We start from the raw sequence: 20,025 nt of genomic DNA on the forward strand, positions 1-20,025 counted from the left end.
TATTTATTTGTAAACTTTTATAACAGAAACAAAGAAAAACGTGGGTTTATTTCAACATTTTTGGTCTTTTTTTGTTAATTTAGCAAAAAATAAAAACCCCGGCGGTGATTAAATACCACCAAAAGAAAGCTCTAGTTGTGTGAAGAAAATGATAAAATTTTAGTTTGGGTACAATGTTGTATGACCGCGCAATTGTCATTCAAAGTGTGAGAGCGCTGAAACCTGAAAACTGGCCTGGGCAGGAAGGGGTAAAATTGCCCGGTATGGAAATGGTTAAATTGATGTCCTAGCAAAATATACTGATTTTTTTTTTTCATGTGAACAAAAGTGTCGGAAAAGGCTCGGTCTTCAGGTGGTTAGAAGAGCGAATGATGAATGGCATAAACTTCTAATGCTGGGCATAAAATGCCCCCACCCCCCAAAATTACCCCTTTTTGGAAAGTAGACACCCCAAACTATTTGCTGAGAGGCACGTTGAATCAATAGAAGAATTTATTTTTTTACCACAAGTTTTTGGAAAATGACAAAAAAAGTTTTTTTTTTTCCACAAAATTGTCACTTAAATGATTTATTGCTCACACATGCCATGGGTATATGTGGAATTACTCCCCAAAATACATTCTGCTACTTCTCCCGAGTATGGGGTACCACAGGTGAGAGACATTTTGGCAAAATAAAAAGCGCACAGGTGATCAAATACCACCAAAAGAAAGCTCTATTTGTGTGAAAAAAAGGACATAAATTTCATTTATGTACCGTATTGCATGACCGCGCAATCGTCCGTTAAATCAGTGTAGCGCTGTATAGCAAAAAAATGGTGTAAATTGCAGTATCTATCCCATAGATTGTAGACGCTATAACTGTCACACAAAGCAATCAATATACACTTATTGGGAATTTTTTGACCAAAAACATGGAGCAGAATACATTTTGGCCTAAATGTATAACTAACTTTGAGATTATTATATATTTTTTAGAGCCGAAAGTACAAAATATTGTTTTTCTTCAAAATTTTCGGTCTTTTTTTGTTTATAGCGCGAAAAATAAAAAGCGCACAGGTGATCAAATACCACCGAAAGAAAGCTCTATTTGTGTGAAAAAAAGGATGTAAATTTCGTTTGGGTGAAGCACTGCATGACCGCGCAATTGTCAGTTGAATTAGCGCAGCGACGTGTAGCACAAAGAGGCGTGGTCAGGAAGGGAGGTAAATCCTGTAGAGGGCAAGTGGTTAATGCTAAAAAGGGGGGTAATAAAAAGTCTCCATTTTGGTGGTTCCAGCTCCAGATAAAAAGGTCTGAACCCACATAATGCAGAAAGAATGAAAAGAAAGCAGAAAAGCGCGCGCTACTAAGTGTGTAAGTTTAATGGGAAGTAAAGAGTTAATAATGAAATGCACTCCCTGTGTAAGGGAAGATAAGGCGTGTCACCATGTTCCCAGAAGAATCTCCCCCCAGGAAAGGCTTTCCGAATTGATCAAATGACCGAAAATGAATGGTAAAAATGTGGCGTGTGAAATCCCCATTCAGGCATAGAGAGCAGGAGATGGACATCAAAAGTTGACGGAGGCGGGTCTCGAACCTACGAGGCGTTGAGCTCAGTACACCATGCCGTGCACTTAACCACTACTCTACAGCCACTTCCGGTTTCAGCCCCTATCAAACTGCCCTTTGTTTTTAATATGACGTAGCTGTAGAGCAGCGCTTAACTGCCTCCAGCCTGCTAGATGAGGAAATGCCGGGTGGAAGGCGGTTCTGTACGTAGCGGGGCTGCGGAGACCGACTGATCGTGCCTGAAAACGGCACATGCGCACTTGGATTAGGGAATACAAAACTTCCGAGCGCCGCGCTGCGTGCCCCCTTAGCTGCGCATGCGTAGTTATGGTCGGAAGATGTCAAAAGGCCGTTTGGTACATTATGTATTCGGCGGTGGTCGTAGCTTAGTGGTTAGCGAACCAGTCTACTGAGCGCATGGTCGTAGGTTCGAGGCACACCTCTGTCACTCAGGCTGCGGGGTGGTAGGTTATAAGGCCCCATACCGGATGAGCACACCGAAGCTCCTTAGGCAGTCTGGGTGAGTCTGTTAAGAGCCCAGCTCCTCCGTCTGTGGGCTCGCTGTGGGTTTGAGACGACACCTACATCGCCAACATTTTGTCACTTTCTCACATTTCATCCATTCCGACTGCATTTCATTATTAACTCTTTACTTACCATTAAACTTACACACTTAGTAGCGCGCGCTTTTATGCTTTCTTTTCATTCTTTCTGCATTATGTGGGTTAACACCTTTTTATTTGGAGCTGGAACCACTAAAATGGGGACTTTTTATTACCCCCCCTTTTTTTAGCATTAACCACTTGCCCTCCTGAGGATTTACCCCCCTTCCTGACCACGCCTCTTTCTGCTATTCCACGCTGCACTAATTCAACTGATAATTGCGCGGTCATGCAGTGCTGCACCCAAACCAAATTTACGTCCTTTTTTTCACACAAATACAGCTTTCTTTCGCTGGTATTTGATCACCTGTGCGCTTTTTATTTTTCGCGCTATAAACAAAAAAAGACCGAAAATTTGGAAGAAAAATGATATTTTTTACTTTCGACTATAAATAATATATAATAAACTCAAAGTTAGTTTTACATTTAGGCCAAAATGTATTCTGCTCCATGTTTTTGGTCAAAAAAATCCCAATAAGTGTATATTGATTGCTTTGTGTGACAGTTATAGCGTCTACAAACTATGGTATAGATACTGCAATTTACGCCATTTTTTTTGCTATACAGCGCTGCACTAGTTTAACAGACGATTGCGCGGTCATGCAATATGGTACATAAATGAAATTTATGTCCTTTTTTTCACACAAATAGAGCTTTCTTTTGGTGGTATTTGATCACCTGTGCGCTTTTTATTTTTGGCGCTATAAACAAAAAAATTTTGAGAAAAAAAAATTCTTTTTTTAAAAAACGATATTTTCTCTTTTCTGTTATAAAAAATATAAAAAAAAACGTAAATTTTGTCATAAATTTAGGCCAAAATGTATTCTGCTACATGTTTTTGATTAAAAAAAATCCCAATAAGTGTCTATTGATTGCTTTGTGTGAAGTTATAGTGTCTACAAACTATGATATAGATCAGCAATGGGCAAACTACGGCCCGCGGGCCGTATACGGCCCGGCGGACCTTTTAATCCGGCCCGCGGAGCTAGGCTCCCCTCACAGTCCGCCCTGAAGACCGGTGTAGCATGAAAATCTGTCTCCTATAAGGATCTGTCCCCCCTCGACGTATCTGCGCATGTGCCGGAGATCGCCGATTGGCTGCTAATGCCTGAAACTGGCACATGCGCAGATACGTCGAGGGGGACAGATCCTCATAGGAGACAGATTTTCATGCTGCACCGGACCGGCGCGGGACACGGCGAGAGGAACGCGCGGAGCAAAGGTAAGTGAATTGACACAGGGGGGACTTGGGGACTTAATATGGGGAATGAATTACTATGGGGGATGAATTACTATGGGGGATGAATTACTATATGGGGGATGAATTACTATATGGGGGATGAATTACTATGGGGGAGGAATTACTATATGGGGGATGAATTACTATATGGGGGAAGAATTACTATATGGGGGATGAATTACTATGGGGGATGAATTAATATGGGGAATGAATTACTATATGGGGGATGAATTACTATATGGGGGATGAATTACTATATAAGGGATTAATTACTATGCTTACTATGGGGGAATATTACTATACTTACTATGGATGACACATACACATAATTCATCTACTCTTGGTCCGGCCCCCGGTTCCAATATATGAACCCATTGCGGCCCTCGAGTCAAAATTACTATATGGGGGATGAATTACTATATGGGGGATGAATTACTATATGGGGGATGAATTACTATGGGGGATGAATTACTATATGGGGATGAATTACTATGGGGGATGTATTACTATATGGGGGATGAATTACTATGAGGGATGAATTACTATGGGGGATGAATTACTATATGGGGATGAATTACTATGGGGGATGTATTACTATATGGGGGATGAATTACTATGGGGGATGAATTACTATATGGGGGATGAATTACTATAGGGGGGATGAATTACTATTGGGGGGATGAATTACTATGGGGGATGAATTACTATATGGGGGATTAATTACTATATGGGGGATGAATTACTATATGGGGGATGAATTACTATATGGGGGATGAATTACTATGGGGGATGAATTACTATATGGGGATGAATTACTATATGGGGATGAATTACTATGGGGGATGAATTACTATGGGGGATGAATTACTATAGGGGGGATGAATTACTATATGGGGGATGAATTACTATATGGGGGATGAATTGCTATGGGGGATGAATTGCTATGGGGGATGAATTAATATGGGGGATGAATTAATATGGGGGATGAATTACTATTTGGGGGATGAATTACTATGGGGGATGAATTACTATATGGGGGATGAATTACTATGGGGGATGAATTACTATGGGGGATGAATTACTATATGGGGGCTGAATTACTATGGGGGATGAATTACTATATGGGGGATGAATTACTATATGGGGGATGAATTACTATGGGGGATGAATTACTATATGGGGGATGAATTACTATAGGGGGGATGAATTACTATTGGGGGGATGAATTACTATGGGGGATGAATTACTATATGGGGGATTAATTACTATATGGGGGATGAATTACTATATGGGGGATGAATTACTATGGGGGATGAATTACTATATGGGGGATGAATTACTATATGGGGGATGAATTACTATATGGGGGATTAATTACTATGCTTACTATGGGGGAATATTACTATACTTACTATGGATGACACATACACATAATTCATCTACTCTTGGTCCGGCCCCCGGGTCCAATATATGAACCCATTGCGGCCCTCGAGTCAAAAAGTTTGCCCTCCCCTGGTATAGATACTGCAATTTACGCCATTTTTTTTGCTATACAGCGCTGCACTAGTTTAACGGACGATTGCGCGGTCATGCAATATGGTACATAAATGAAATTTATGTACTTTTTTTCACACAAATAGAGCTTTCTTTTGGTGGTATTTGATCACCTGTGCGCTTTTTATTTTTGGCGCTATAAACAAAAAAATTTTGAGAAAAAAAAATTATTTTTTTAAAAAACGATATTTTCTCTTTTCTGTTATAAAAAATATCAAAAAAAACGTAAATTTTGTCATAAATTTAGGCCAAAATGTATTCTGCTACATGTTTTTGATTAAAAAAAATCCCAATAAGTGTATATTGATTGCTTTGTGTGAAGTTATAGCTTCTACAAACTATGATATAGATCAGCAATGGGCAAACTACGGGCCGCGGGCCGTATACGGCCCGGCGGACCTTTTAATCCGGCCCGCGGAGCTAGGCTCCCCTCACAGTCCGCCCTGAAGACCGGTGTAGCATGAAAATCTGTCTCCTATGAGTATCTGTCCCCCTCGACGTATCTGCGCATGTGCCGGAGATCGCCGATCGGCTGCTAATGCCTGAAACTGGCACATGCGCAGATACGTCGAGGGGGACAGATCCTCATAGGAGACAGATTTTCATGCTACACCGGAACGGCGCGGGACACGGCGAGAGGAACGCGCGGAGCAAAGGTAAGTGAATTGACACAGGGGGGACTTGGGGACTTAATATGGGGAATGAATTACTATGGGGGATGAATTACTATGGGGGATGAATTACTATATGGGGGATGAATTACTATATGGGGGATGAATTACTATGGGGGAGGAATTACTATATGGGGGATGAATTACTATGGGGGATGAATTACTATGGGGGATGAATTACTATATGGGGGATTAATTACTATGGGGGATGAATTACTATAGGGGGGATGAATTACTATAGGGGGGATGAATTACTATGGGGGATGAATTACTATAGGGGGGATGAATTACTATATGGGGGAAGAATTACTATATGGGGGATGAATTACTATGGGGGATGAATTACTATAGGGGGGATGAATTACTATATGGGGGATGAATTACTATGGGGGATGAATTACTATAGGGGGGATGAATTACTATGGGGGATGAATTACTATGGGGGATGAATTACTATATGGGGGATGAATTACTATATGGGGGATGAATTACTATGGGGGATGAATTACTATATGGGGGATGAATTACTATAGGGGGGATGAATTACTATATGGGGGATGAATTACTATATGGGGAATGAATTACTATATGGGGGATGAATTACTATGGGGGATGAATTACTATATGGGGGATGAATTACTATGGGGGATGAATTACTATATGGGGGATGAATTACTATGGGGGATGAATTACTATGGGGGATGAATTACTATATGGGGGATGAATTACTATAGGGGGGATGAATTACTATAGGGGGGATGAATTACTATGGGGGATGAATTACTATATGGGGGATTAATTACTATGCTTACTATGGGGGAATATTACTATACTTACTATGGATGACACATACACATAATTTATCTACTATTGGTCCGGCCCCCGGGTCCAATATATGAACCCATTGCGGCCCTCAAGTCAAAAAGTTTGCCCACCCCTGATATAGATAATGGAATTTACACAGATTTTACTTTCTGACTGCCCATCACATTTCTTGAGGTGCTAAAATACCAGGATAATACAAACACCCCCAAATGACCCCTTTTCGGAAAGTAGACACCCTAAGCTATCTGCTGAAAGGCATATTGAGTCCATGGAAGATTTTTTTTTTTCCACAAGTTTCTGGAAAATGACAAAAGTACATTCTGCTACCTCTTCCGAGTATGGGGATACCACGTGTGAGACTTTTGGGAGCCTAGCCACATACAGGAGCCTGAAATCCAATGACCACTTTGAAAACCTGAAGGTGTGTAACTTCTTCAGTTCACTTCCTCACTACCTATCACAGTTTTGAAGGCCCTGAAATGCCAGGATAACACCAACCCCCCCCCCATGACCCCTTTTTGAAAAGTAGACACCCCAAGGAATTTAAAAAAAGGTGTGGTGATTATTTTGCAGAGCTCATTTTTACTCACAAGGTCTTGAAATATAAAAAAGGAAAAGAAAAAATATGTTTTTGTTTTCTTTTTCTTCAATTTTCGAAAACTTGTGGCAACAAACGAGATCTGCAAAATACTCACCATGCTTCCTATCAAATTCCTTGGGGTGTCTACTTTCCAAAAAGTTGTCATTTGGGGGGGGGGTTTGGTGCTATCCTGGCATTTCAGGGCCTCCGATACTGTGATAGGTAGTCAGGAAGTGTAACGAGGAAATAAAGAACTTTAAAAGCCTGAAGGTGAATATTGGATTTTGGGGTCCTGTACTTGGCTAGACTGCCAAAACGCCTCTCACATGTGGTACCCCCATACTCAGAAGAACTAACTGAATTTTTTTGGGGAGTAATTCCACATATACCCATGGCATGTGTGAGCAATAAATCATTTCAGTGGCAATTTTGTGTAAAAAAAAGGTTAGCTGTTCTAACTTTCCCCAACTATACTAAAAAAAAGCCTTTTTTTCGTCAGTGTCACATTGGAGAGATTCCCCATCCCCACTAACAGCACCAACCTGAAAGAGTCTCATGATCCTTTCTTCGTCTATCCATTTTGGCAAAAGTTGGGCTTTCATATTTTGGGTCTAAATTATTTCCTTTCGTCATGTGCCAAAAAGGTCAAGTTGACTGTTTCCTTAGCAATGGCTGTAGTGTAGTGGTTAGCACGCCAGTCTGCGAAGCGTAGGTTCGAGGCACACCTTTGTCACTTCGGACTCCGGGGTAGTAGGTTATAGGCCCCCTTTCTGGCCGTTCACACCGAAGCTCCGTCGACAACCTGGATTGATTGGTTAAGAGCCCAGCTCCTTCCTCTCTCTGTGCTTACCTGTGGATCTGAGACGCCATTGCCAGACTTTTTTACCATTCAGTTTCTGTCATTTGATCTATTCGGAAAGCCTTTCATAGTCCCAGCAGAATCTTCTGGGAACATGGTGACACGCCTTATCTTCCCTTACACAGGGAGTGCATTTTATTATTAACTCTTTACTTCACTTACACACTTAGTATCGCGCGCTTTTCTGCTTTCTTTTCATTGTTTCTGCATTATGTGGGTTGAGACCTTTTTATCTGGAGCTGGAACCACCAAAATGGGGACTTTTTATTACCCCCCTTTTTTAGCATTAACCACTTGACCTCCTGAGGATTTACCCCCCTTCCTGACCTCGCCTCTTTCTGCTATTCGGCGCTGCACTACTTCAGCTGATAATTGCGCGGTCATGCAGTGCTGTACCCAAACAAAACTTACGTACTTTTTTTCACACAAATAGAGCTTTCTTTTGGTGGTATTTGATCACCTGTGCGCTTTTTATTTTTCGCGCTATAAACAAAAAAAGACCAAAACTTTGGAAGAAATATGATATTTTTTACTTTCGACTATAAATAATAAACTCAAAGATAGTTATAAATTTAGGCCAAAATGTATTCTGCTCCATGTTTTTGGTCCAAAAAATTCCAATAAGTGTATATTGATTGCTTTGTGTGAACGTTATAGCGTCTACAAACTATGGTATAGATACTGCAATTTACACCATTTTTTTGCTATACAGCATTGCACTAGTTTAACAGACAATTGCGCGGTCATGCAATATGGTACATAAATAAAATTTATGTCCTTTTTTTAACACAAATAGAGCTTTCTTTTGGTGGTATTTGATCACCTGTGCGCTTTTTATTTTTGGTGCTATAAACAAAAAAATTTTGAGAAAAAATATTTCTTTTTTTAAAAAAACGATATTTTCTCATTTCTGTCATAAAAAATATCCAAAAAAACTGTACCAGTTGAGCCATTTCTTAGCCATTTGATATAATAAATGATACCAAGGATCTTTACTGGTGTGCTGGCTTTGCTTGTTTTGTTACTGAAGTGGTTGAAGTGGCTGAGGTTGAAGTGGCTGAGGTTGAAGTGGCTGAGGTTGAAGTGACATATTGTTACTGAAGTGGCTTGCAGAGGCTGAAGCTGAGCACCATTGTTCTCTGATGAATGGAATTGGGCAAAGTGATTAAGGGCAGCTTTCTTACTGTCTGGTTTCTCCAAGGTATATATAGCATAGAGGGTCCACTATCTATTATTGTCCAAGACAGCAACAGACTAAATTTGTAGTTTAAAAACAGTCAGAATGTGCAGAACTAATGCTGGGCCTCCTTAATAGACAGCCCAGCTTCCGCTGTTAACATGTAAGCACCGTGTATTTAATATTTATTTGTAAAAGAATGATTTTATTAAAAAAAAGAAAACTAATGAAATATAAAATCAGTTAAGAAATCTAAGGTGTCAAAAAAATTAAAGTCAACCAAAAACTGAAATCACCCTGAAGAAGTCACGTGACCAGTGATGCAACGCATCGGGAGGAGCCTAATGACGTCACTTCCGGTGTTGCGCAAACCGGAATTTGCGATGTAAGGAACTGTTTTGGTTGATGGATATATACACATGCTTGTTATTTTATTATCTTTGTGAATTCCTTTTCCAATTTATTAAAGCGGTTTATTTTTTTATGGGGTTGCACTATGATATGTTCTCTTTCCTCTTGATCATACACCATCCCATTGGGAATTGTCCAAGACAGCAATACAGACTATATTTTTAGTTTAAAAACAGTCAGAATGTGCAGAGCTAATGCTGGGCTTCCTTAATAGACAGCCCAGCTTCAGCTGCTAACATGTAAGCACCGTGTATTTAATATTTATTTGTAAAGAATGATTTTATAAAAAAAAAAACTGAACGAAATATAAAATCGGTTAAGAAACCTAAGCTGTCAAAAAAATTATTTCAATAAATATATATATATATATATATATATATATATATATATACATACACATACACACACTGCATGTTGAAATGTGTTTTTTTATATATTACAATATATGAAAAATATTTTTAAAAATATATGTTTTTTAAAATCTTTTCTTCAGATTTTTTTTAATATATAACAAAGTTATTTTAACATATATTTGTAAATGCATTCCAAAAATGTAGATTAAATGTTATTTTAAAGACATACAGTATATTTGAAAATGTATTTTTAAAAATATTTCTCATATATTTTGTAATAACAAAGCATTTCAACATACAGTATATATATATATATATATATATATATATATATATATATGGGAATTTTTGGAACTTTAGTAACCGCTTCGTTTTCGAGATGGTCATGCGAAAAAACAACCAGACGATAATTCATCCGATATTCTCATCATGTGTACAAAGCAGTAGATTGAAAAAGAATAATATCATTGGTGAGCTCATTAGCGCCCCTGTTTATAACGACCACCCACGTGGAATACAACCGAAATTGTAGTATTTCCAGTATATGTCAATATATTTGGGAGGAATATTTTTCAAATATATTTAAAATATATTTTTCTTCCATGTAGGAATCCATGGGTGGCTGAACATCACTGAAGTGGCAGCACGCTGTGAGATGGCATACCTGCTTTTAGTCTCACTCGGAGTGACAATCCTACAGATGTTTTAGTAACTTTCCTTAAGTCCGCATTACTAAATTATGAAAATGTCACAAAATACAGCATCGTGTTTTTTTATTATGATACCTTTTTGCATTGAAATACAATCCTTGAGCTCCAGGTGACTTGGCCTAGGCTGAAATGCTGTAAGCAGCTTGTCCTCAGTCACCTTTGATGATGCCATTCCAGTGATATGAGTCAGAGACGTGAGGGTTACTTTCCCGCATGGCTAGTTTGTCCCGGTCCGCACTGTGGGGTTTGGATCTCACACTTTGCAAAACATTTCAATGTTTTTTAATTACAAACCCAATATTCCCAATGCACATGTTCCTGCAGATGGCTATTCAGTATAGCTGGATGTTGTAGTGACTACAGGCCGAGATCCGTAGACAGTCCAAGTGAAGAAATGTCACCAGCACACCAAGGATTCCTCAAGAATGGGTCCGAAGTGTCAATTTGTAGTCACATAAACACAAGGAAACGTTTTTGAACCACGCAGGGCCCCTTCGTCAGGCAAGTGAGGCCTGATGATGAGGCTTTGCATGGCTTCGAAGCGTTGCCTTGTGTTTATCATATGACCATTGAAAGCTTTGGACCCATTCTTGAGGCATCCTTGGTGTGCTGGTGACATTTCTTCACCTGTTTTTTAGTTATTGTTTTAAATGTAAGCACTCTGGGCAGATATTGCCTCTTTTCCCGTCTCTGTGACACCTACTATATACAAGAATTGGAGGGGTGCAATTGTCCCCGGGACCAAAGTGCACAGACTGCAATAAAAGCACTGTTATTATTATTATTATACAGGATTTATATAGCGCTAAAGGAATTAAACTGAAAACAGTCAGAAGTAAGTGTATTAATGTTCGTGGTTTCTTATAAAAGGGTGCAAACTTCCAAAGCTCTTGCGGCCTCAAATAATAGCAATGCGCACTCACCAGAAACGCATGGGTTATGCGCATGTAGGAATAATCATTCCAGATGTCAGATCCTCCAAAGTTCAGATGGCAGGCATCCCTCTCACGGTGGGTCACCGAAGACTCAAAACCGGATCCTGAGGTCCCCTTTAAGGTCAATCAGGCACTCCACATTGGTGGTGAAACTCTCTCCTCTGAATGGTACAGGCACCTTCTCTGTGGGGGTAACAGCTCCACAAAGGAGCCCCAGAAAAACACAGGTGCTAGAGATAGTGTAGTATGTTTAGGAAAATTTATTTGCCTCAGCATAGAATACAGGGTAGCATGCAGATCCAGACCCATAAAAGGTTAAAAATAGGATTAGGAAGGTAGCAATACTGACCCTAGTAAAGATGTCCGCCGAGCCTCCTTCTGGCTCCGGCGGTACGAATGACGTCACGCTCTGCTATTGCTACCTTCCTAATCCTATTTTTGGGGGGTGGGGGCATTTTATGGCCAGCATTAGAAGTTTATGCCACACATCATTCACTCTTCTAACCACCTGAACACCAAGCCTTTTCTGACACTTTTTGTTCACTTAAAAAAAAACAGTATTTTTTGCTAGGAAATTAATTTAAACCCCAAACATTATATATTTTTTTTTAAAACAGACACCCTAGTGAATAAAATGGTGGGTGCTGCAATTTATTATGTCACATGGTACTCACGCAGCGGTTTTTCAAATGCAATTTTTAAAACAAAAATACACTTTTTTTACTTTTAATGTACAAAAACACAATATATTGGCCAATTATTTGGTAAGATGTAAAAGATGATGGTATGCCGAGTAAAGAGATACCAAACGTGACATGATTTAAAACTGTGTCTGCCCCGTGCAATGATGACAAACTGCATACATTTTTAATATGCATAGGCAACGTTTTAAAAGCCTTTACAAACTACCATTTTAGATTTACAGAGGAGGTCTACTGTTAGAATTACTGCCCTTGATCTGACGTTAACGGCGATACCTCACATGCATGGTGCAACCGCTGTTTACATACCGGCCCAAAATACATTTTTTTTTTAAACAAAATTGTCACTTAAATGATTTATTCCTCACACATGCCATGGGTATATGTGGAATTACACCCCAAAATACATTCTGCTACTTCTCCTGAGTATGGGGGTACCACATGTGAGAGACATTTTGGCAGTCCAGCCAAGTACAGGACCCTAAAATTCAATATTCACCTTCAGGCTTTTAAAGTTCTTTATTTCCTCATTACACTTCCTAACTACCTATCACAGTTTCAGAGGCCCTGAAATGCCAGGATAGCACCAACCCCCCCCCCCCCCCCCAAATGACCCCTTGTTGGAAAGTAGACACTCCAAGGAATTTGATAAGAAGCATGGTGAGTATTTTTCAGATCTTGTTTGTTTCCAAATGTTTTTGGAAAATGAAGAAAAAAAAAACATATTTTTTCTTTTCTTTTTTTTATATTTCAAAACCTTGTGAGAAAAAATTTGATCTGAAAAATACTCACCCAGCCTCTTTTTAAATTCCTTGGGGTGGAACAAACAGGGATAATTTTGGGGAATTTACTGCTATCCTGACATTTCAGGGTTTCCGAAACTGTGATAGGTAATGAGGAAGTGTAATGAGGAAGTTACGCACCTTCAGGCTTTCAAAGTATTCATTGGATTTCAGGCTCCTGTATGTGGCTAGGCTCCCAAAAAGTCTCACACATGTGGTATCCCCATGCTCGGTAGAGGTAGCAAAATGTATTTTGGGGTGTAATTCCGCATATACCCATGGCTTGTGTGAGACATAAATCATTTAAATGGCAACTTTGTGCAAAAAAAAAAAATGTTTTTGTCATTTTCCAGAAACTTGTGGGAAAAAAAAAATCTTCCATGGACTCAATATGCCTCTCAGCAGATAGCTTAGGATGTCTACTTTCTAAAAAGGGATCATTTGGGGGTGTTTGTTCTATCCTGGTATTTTAGCACCTCAAGAAATGTGATAAGCAGTCAGAAAGTAAAATCTGTGTAAATGTATCTATACCATAGTTTGTAGACGCTATAACTGTCACACAAAGCGATCAATATACACTTATTGGGATTTTTTTGACCAAAAACATGGAGCAGAATACATTTTGGCCTAAATGTATGACGAAATTTTAGTTTTTTTGGATATTTTTTATGACAAATGAGAAAATACCAATTTTTTACAAAAAAATTATTTTTCTTCAAAACTTTGTTTATTGTGCCAAAAATAAAAAGCGCACCAGTGATCAAATACCACCAAAGGAAAGCTCTATTTGTGTGAAAAAAAGGACATAAATTTCATTTATGTACCGTATTGCATGACCGCGCAATTGTCCGTTAAACTAGCGCAGCGCTGTATAGCAAAAAAATGGTGTAAATTGCAGTATCTATCCCATAGTTTGTAGACGCTATAACTGTCACACAAAGCAATCAATATACACTTATTGGGATTTTTTTGACCAAAAACATGGAGCAGAATACATTTTGGCCTAAATTTATAACTGACTTTGAGTTTATTATATATTATTTATAGCCGAAAGTAAAAAATATCATTTTTCTTCCAAATTTTCGGTCTTTTTTTGTTTATAGCGCGAAAAATAAAAAGCGCACAGGTGATCAAATACCACCGAAAGAAAGCTGTATTTGTGTGAAAAAAAGGACGCAAATTTTGTTTGGGTGCAGCATTGCATGACCGCGCAATTATCAGTTGAATTAGCGCAGCGCCGAATAGCAGAAAGTGGTGTGGTCAGGAAGGGGGGTAAATCCTGTAGCGGGCAAGTGGTTAATGCTAATAAAGGGGGGGTAATAAAAAGTCCCCATTTTGGTGGTTCCAGCTCCAGATAAAAAGGTCTCAACCCACATAATGCAGAAAGAATGAAAAGAAAGCAGAAAAGCGCGCGCTACTAAGTGTGTAAGTTTAATGGGAAGTAAAGAGTTAATAATGAAATGCACTCCCTGTGTAAGGGAAGATAAGGCGTGTCACCATGTTCCCAGAAGAATCTCCTCCCAGGAAAGGCTTTCCGAATAGATCAAATGCCAGAAAGTGAATGGTAAAAATCTGGCGTGTGAAATCCCCATTGATGTAAAGAGAGCAGGAGATGGACATGAAAAGTTGACGGAGGCGGGTCTCGAACCTACGAGGCGTTGAGCTCAGTACACCATGCCGTGCACTTAACCACTATACTACAGTCACTTCCGGTTTCAGCCCCTATCAAACTGCCCTTTGTTTTGAATATGACGTAGCTATAGAGCAGCGCTTAACTGCCTCCTGCCTGCTAGATGAGGAAATGCCGGGAGGAAGGCGGTTCTGTACGTAGCGGGGCTGCGGAGGCTGACTAATCGTGCCTGAAAACAGCACATGCGCACTTGGATTAGGGAATACAGAACTTCCGACCGCCGCGTGCCCCCTGAGCTGCGCATGCGTAGTTAGAGTCGGAAGATGTCAAAGGGCCGTTTGGTACATTATGTATTCGGCGATGGCCGTAGCTTAGTGGTTAGCGAACCAGTCCGCTGAGCGCATGGTCGTAGGTTCGAGGCACACCTCTGTCACCCAGGCTGAGGATTAGTAGGTTATAGGCTCCACACCGGATGAGTACACCGAAGCACCTTAGACAGTCTGGGGGAGTCGGTTTAAGAGCAATATCCTCTGACTGTGGGGCTCGCTGTGGATTTGAGACGACACCATCGCCTACATTTTTGAACATTCACTTTCTCACATTTCATCCATTCCGACTGCATTTCATTATTAACTCTTTACTTACCATTAAACTTACACACTTAGTAGCGCGCGCTTTTATGCTTTCTTTTCATTCTTTCTGCATTATGTGGGTTAACACCTTTTTATTTGGAGCTGGAACCACTAAAATGGGGACTTTTTATTACCCCCCCTTTTTTTAGCATTAACCACTTGCCCTTTACAGGATTTACCCCCCTTCCTGACCACGCCTCTTTCTGCTACTCGGCGCTGCACTAATTCAACTGATAATTGCGCGGTCATGCAATGCTGCACCCAAACGAAATTTACGTCCTTTTTTTCACACAAATACAGCTTTCTTTCGGTGGTATTTGATCACCTGTGCGCTTTTTATTTTTGGCGCTATAAACAAAAAAAGACCAAAAATCTGGAAGAAAAATTATATTTTTTACTTTCGGCAATAAATAATATATAATAATCTCAAAGTTAGTTATACATTTAGGTCAAAATGTATTCTGCTCCATGTTTTTGGTCCAAAAAATCCCAATAAGTGTATATTGATTGCTTTGTGTGAACGTTATAGCGTCTACAAACTATGGTATAGATACTGCAATTTACACCTTTTTTTGCTATGCAGCGCTGCACTAGTTTAACAGACAATTGCGCGGTCATGCAATACGGTACATAAATGAAATTTATGTCCTTTTTTTCACACAAATAGAGCTTTCCTTTGGTGGTATTTGATCACCTGTGCGCTTTTTATTTTTGGCGCAATAAACAAAGTTTTGAAGAAAAATACATTTTTTGTAAAAAAATGGTATTTTTTCATTTGTCAGAAAAAATATCCAAAAAAACTAAAATTTCGTCATATATTTAGGCCAAAATGTATTCTGCTCCATGTTTTTGGTTAAAAAAAATCCCAATAAGTGTATATTGATTGCTTTGTGTGAAGTTATAGCGTCTACAAACTATGGGATAGATAATGGAATTTACACAGCTTTTACTTTCTGACTGCCCATCACATTTCTTGAGGTGCTAAAATACCAGGATAGAACAAACACCCCCAAATGACCCCTTTTCGGAAAGAAAACACCCTAAGCTATCTGCTGAGAGGCATATTGAGTCCATGGAAGATTTATTTTTTTTCCACAAGTTTCTGGAAAATGACAAAAACTTTTTTTTTTTTTACACAAAGTTGTCATTTAAATGATATATTTCTCGCACAAACCATGGGTATATGTGGAATTACACCCCAAAATACATTCTGCTACCTCTTCCGAGTATGGGGATACCACGTGTGAGACTTTTTGGGAGCCTAGCCACATACAGGTGCCTGAAATCCAATGACCACTTTGAAAACCTGAAGGTGCGTAACTTCTTCATTTCACTTCCTCACTACCTATCACAGTTTTGAAGGCCCTGAAATGCCATGATAACAGCCCCCCCCCCCCCCCCATTACCCCTTTTTGGAAAGTAGACACCCCAAGGAATTTAAAAAAAGGTGTGGTGATTATTTTGCAGAGCTCATTTTTACTCACAAGGTCTTAAAATATAAAAAAGGAAAAGAAAAAATATGTTTTTGTTTTCTTTTTCTTCAATTTTCAAAAACTTGTGACAACAAACGAGATCTGCAAAATACTCACCATGCTTCTTATCAAATTCCTTGGGGTGTCTACTTTCCAAAAAGTGGTCATTTGGGGGGGGGGGTTGGTGCTATCCTGGCATTTCAGGGCCTCCAATACTGTGATAGGTAGTCAGGAAATGTAATGAGGAAATAAAGAACTTTAAAAGCCTGAAGGTGAATATTGGATTTTGGGGTCCTGTACTTGGCTAGACTACCAAAACATCTCTCACATGTGGTACCCCCATACTCGGGAGAAGTAGCTGAATTTTTGTGGGGGAGTATTTCCACATATACCCATGGGATGTGTGAGCAATAAATCATTTAAGTGACAATTTTGTGTAAAATAAAAAAGGTTAGCTGTTCTAACTTTCCCAAACTATACTAAAAAAAGGCTTTTTTTCGTCAGTGTCACATTGGAGAGATTCCCCATCCCCACTAACAGCACCAACCTGAAAGAGTCTCATGATCCTTTCTTCATCTATCCAAAATTAATTAAAGCATTTTGGCAAAAGTTGGGCTTTCATATTTTGGGTCTAAATTATTCCCTTTCGTCATGTGCCAAAATATAATGTTTGCCTTCTGTGCTGGTCAATGATGCTTTTTAAGTCATTCTTTGAGGTTGAAAATTATTATTATTATTATACAGGATTTATATAGCGCCAACAGTTTGCTCAGCGCTTTACAATATAACGGGAGACAATACAGCAACAATACAGTTCAATACAAGAGGGATAGGAGGACCCTGCTCCTTGGAGTTTACAATCTAGGAGGGAGGGGCTAGTGGTACAAAAGGTAGTAACTGTGGGGGATGGACTGGTTGGAAGAGTAGAAGATTCCATTATTAGCTGAGGGCAGGATAGGCTTCCATGAAGAGATAGCTTTTCAGAGATCGCCTAAATGTGAGCAGAGTAGGCGATGGTCTGATAAATTGGGGTAGAGAGTTCCAGAGGATGGGGGAAGCTCTTGAGAAGTCCTGGAGATGAGCATGGGAGGAGGAGACAAGGGAGCTAGAGAGTAGGAGGTCTTGCGAGGAGCGGAGAGTGCGGTTTGGGTGATATTTAGAGAGAAGATCGTTGATGTAATTTGGGGCAGAGTTATAAATGGCTTTATATGTTATTTTTAATGTTTTTAATTTTATCCGTTGGGCAATGGGAAGCCAGCGGAGGGATTGGCAGAGAGGGGTGGCAGATACAGAACGGTTAGTAAGGTGGATGAGTCTGGCAGCAGCATTCATGACAGACTGAAGAGGGGATAGCCTGCGGTGAGGTCGGCCAATGAGGAGGGAGTTACAATAGTCGAGTCGTGATATAACAAGGGAGTGGATAAGTTGCTTAGTGGTTTCCGAGGTTAGGAACGGGCGTATCTTGGAGATGTTGCAGAGGTGAAGTCTACAAGATTTGGACAGTGAATGGATTTGGGACTGAAAGGACAGATGGAAGTCTAGAATAACACCTAGTATCCTGGCATGAGGGGAGGGACTGATGATTGGGTTATTGATCTTGATGGAGAAGTCAGGGGAGGGGGCACGGGCTGGGGGGAATACTAAGAGCTCAGTTTTGGAAAGATTGAGTTTGAGGAAGTGGAGTGACATCCATCACGATATGTCACTAAGTAGGTTAGTAATGCGAGAGGAGACTGAAGGGGTGAGGTGAGGAGGAGACTGAAGGGTTGAGGTCAGGGGTAGAAAGATAGATTTGTATGTCATCAGCATAGAGATGGTACTTAAAGCCATGGAAGTTTATCAAGTGACCAAGGGAGGAGGTGTAGATGGAGAAGAGAAGGGGTCCAAGGACAGAACCTTGAGGGACCCCTACAGAAAGAGGGAGTGAAGAGGAGGAGGCAGCATTATAGGTAATGCTGAAGGAGCGCTGCGATAGGTAGGAGGAGAACCAGGAGAGAGCAGAGTCTCTGAGGCCAAGAGAGTGGAGTTTTTTGAGGAGGAGGGGATGGTCAACTGTATCAAAAGCTGCAGAAAGGTCAAGTAGTAAGAGTACGGAGTAGTGGCCATTGGTTTTAGCTGTTAGTAGATCATTAGTGAGTTTTAGTGATTTTGTACTGCTTGGTGGAACAAACCTTCACCATGTCATTTATATGGGCGAGGTCTACACTCCAAAGCCATCAATGAAAAACCAATCTAGATAAAATCTGGGTAGATATCAGAAGTTCCAATTGTCCAGCATTCTCACAATCCATCATGTCTTCTTTAGCTTTTCTTGATATGATTGTATAAGATTACGGCAAGTAGAAATATTATGAGCCCAGACAGTGCCAGTCGGACAATATTTTGCAGTTTATAGTCATCTTTTTCTATTCTTCCTGGAAAAGTTAAAGAAAAACATCAATGATTTATAGCAAAAAAATATCATCTATCATACATGTATAATTATTTGTGAACAAGCAAATGTAGGACTCATTACATCATATGAACAGATGACATCATACATCTATTTATATAGCATAGCAAAAAAACTCACTGGGCAGAGACCATGCCATGACCACGTTGTTTGTTTTCTCTGAAACCCCTCATAAGTTTTTTTTTCCTTTTATAATTAATATTGTCAGAAAAAGTAACCCCAATACCAAAGCTGTATCAATGGCTCTTCATGTCTTTTACCACTAATTGTTCTGTTCAACTTTTGGTGTCATGGGCATGGAAAAGACCCAGTGGTAGACAGGGGCATTCTGTAGTACAAAGTCTAAAAGCATCCACTCTTTCCTAACCAGCAGACCATGAAAGGAGGTAGGGGTTTTTCTGTAGGATACACTTGGGTCAGAACTTTCAAAGGTGCCTCACTTGGACTAACTCCAGTTCCAAAGCTGTATCTGAAAGTCACATTCAATGGCACTTCATGGCTTACATCACTAATTGTTCTGTTCAACTCTTGGTGTCATGGGCATGGAAAAGATCCAATGGTAGACATGGGCTTTCTGTAGTACAATGTCTAAAAGCATCCACTCCTTCCTAACCAGCAGACCCTGAAAGGAGGTAGTGGTTTTCCTGTAGGATATACTTGGGTCATAACTTTCAAGGGGGCCTCACTTGGACTAACTCCAGTACCAAAGCTGTATCTGAAAGCCACACTCAATGGCTCTTCATGTATTATACCACTAATTGTTCTGTTCAACTCTTGGTGTCATGGACATGGAATAGATCCAACTGTAGATATGAGCTTTCTGTAGTAC

General features: G+C 39.9%; 1 long non-coding RNA gene across 1 annotated transcript; it reads left to right on the plus strand.

The window, feature by feature from the left end:
* Positions 1-1,849: 1,849 nt before the first annotated feature.
* Positions 1,850-10,642, plus strand: LOC149438230 (uncharacterized). Its single transcript, XR_016307944.1, has 2 exons — positions 1,850-2,070; positions 10,491-10,642. It is a non-coding gene; the product is annotated as an uncharacterized LOC149438230 (long non-coding RNA).
* Positions 10,643-20,025: the final 9,383 nt, after the last annotated feature.

The sequence above is a fragment of the Staurois parvus genome, unplaced genomic scaffold (genome assembly GCF_062004578.1).
Source record: "Staurois parvus isolate SC_StPar_1 unplaced genomic scaffold, SC_StPar_1.0 ptg001202l, whole genome shotgun sequence".
Lineage (NCBI taxonomy): Eukaryota > Metazoa > Chordata > Amphibia > Anura > Ranidae > Staurois > Staurois parvus.